Source organism: Sorex fumeus, unplaced genomic scaffold, assembly GCF_029834395.1.
Source record: "Sorex fumeus unplaced genomic scaffold, SorFum_2.1 ptg000007l, whole genome shotgun sequence".
Taxonomy (NCBI): Eukaryota; Metazoa; Chordata; class Mammalia; order Eulipotyphla; family Soricidae; genus Sorex; species Sorex fumeus.
Genome location: NW_026606064.1, coordinates 52,673,144 through 52,675,162, shown reverse-complemented (window position 1 = coordinate 52,675,162; position 2,019 = coordinate 52,673,144). Strand labels below are relative to the sequence as shown.

The 2,019-nt window shown below is 42.0% G+C and overlaps 1 non-coding gene across 1 annotated transcript; it reads left to right on the top strand.

Annotated features, from left to right (window-relative positions):
• Nucleotides 1–374: 374 nt before the first annotated feature.
• On the top strand, nucleotides 375–533 carry LOC130016782 (U1 spliceosomal RNA). The gene has a single exon (XR_008791274.1). It is a non-coding gene; the product is annotated as a U1 spliceosomal RNA (small nuclear RNA).
• The last annotated feature ends 1,486 nt before the right edge of the window (nucleotides 534–2,019 follow it).

The following is a 2,019-nucleotide window of genomic DNA, read 5'->3' as shown; positions in this document are numbered from 1 at the left end:
TTCTGGTAGAGTCTAACACTGAATCACTGGCCTTGCAATCTCATGATTTGGAAGACCCACACCCCAGAATGGTTAAGTATGCAATCACAAGATTAGTTTATAAAGAACTAATGCTTTTAAACAATTTGGAATGCATGCCTTGCATAAATTAAATCCCTGGTACTACAAGGCCCCTCAAGCATAGCTCACTGTTGTTCTGGTGTCCCTAGGGCACCAACAGGATGTCTCTGGTGGTCCCTAACACAGCCAGGATCAAGCAGTACCACATTGCTAAGTCTTAGCAATTAACCATTAGACTCTCACTATTGTGTTGAGTATAACTAGAAGTAATTCCCTAGTTCACTAGTGCAGAGATCCCAACAAAAGAAATTGAAAAAAATGCATGGAAGGGAAGATACCATGATCATAAAGGTGGCTTTCCCAATGAGGTTTAGCCATTGCATTCAAGTATACTGACCCCTGAGATTTCCCGAAATGTGGGAAACTCGACGTCATAATTTGTGGTAGGGGAGAATTACGTTCATGCTCTCCCTTGGTGTGTGGACGGAGAAGTTGAAAAACGTTTATATCTCATGGGGGGGAAAATGGACTTTTGAAAATTCCAATATATTAAGGGAGCTGGGGAGTAGCTCAGAGGTCAGGAGTTCATGCCTTACATGTTCAAGATTTTGAGTACAATTATAGACATCTCATGCATTGCTGGATTTGGTCTTGGAGGCCCCTGAGCACCGCTGGTTGACCCTATTGTTCCCCAAGCCCAGCAGGATAACCCTGGTGGTACACAAGATGGTCAGGCAAAATCAGTGCTGTACTTCTATGCCTGAGCAGTGAAATAAATGGCATACATCGCCAAGTAATAACAGAAGTGGTCTTTGAGATTCCTGAGCCCTTTGAGCATTCTTCAGCCCTAACTATGGTTGGGAGCACCCCTCCAAAAGTAGAAGTGATTGAAATTTTGTATATAGGGCTGAATGGAGTAGCATAAATATAATTTTAATGACTTTTTGATTAAAAATAATTTACAATAAAGTATTCATCTACTGAGCTTATATCGCTAGTACACCACACCTTTTCAAAGTGCTTATATCCCAGCATTTTCTCCATATTTCTCTATATCACTTGGACAATATTCCCAGTATCTTACTCTTTCTGCGTAACTAAGGTGCCAGGCCATTCATCATGTTGAGTTCTCGACCTAGGTACACATAACTGTTGCATCTGGAGATGTTCATTCCATTGAGAGCGAGTGGAAGATCAGGAACGAGTCTGTTTTTCATAAACATTGTCTTCGTGAGATTCAGCTATAGTCCAACCTTTCCACACTCACAGTCAAAGTCGGTTGGCATTTGTGCTGCTTGTCTAATGTTTGGTGTTGTGGAATGATGTCATCAGTGAAGTGAAGGTTGTATGGTTGCCGACCGTCTTTCTTCATTCCCATTCCTTCCCATTTCAGTCATTGCATGACGTTCTTGAGGGTGGCACTGAAGAGTTTTGGTGAAATGGTATCACCCCGCTGAACCCCTCTCTTGACATCGATGATTACTTGCTTGTAGAATGATGAGATCCTGGTAGTGAATCCATAATACAGCTCACAGAGGATCCTAATGTATTGAGTTTGAACGCCCTGTTTGGCTAGGGCTTCGATGACTGCTTTAGTCTCAACAGAATCAAAGGCCTTCTATTTAAATAAATGAATGTTAGACAGAGCAGCATCTTGAACTGCTGAGAAACCTCAATGAGCTTGGTTATTGTGTGGATATGGTCATTCGTGCTGAATTCTTTTCAGAACCCAGCTTGCTCGCATGGTTGTCCTTCATCTAGTGTTCTGCCAATCCTATTTAGGATGACTCAAGTGAACAGTTTGTAGATGATAGACAACAGGCAGATTGGGTGATAGTTGCCAATTTCATGGATGTCTCCCTTCTTGTACAGTAGAACAGTCCTGATGGATTTCCACTGGGATGGAATCTTGCATTCAGACAGGTAGCATATGAAGAGTTAGCCAGAGAATTGATGAGT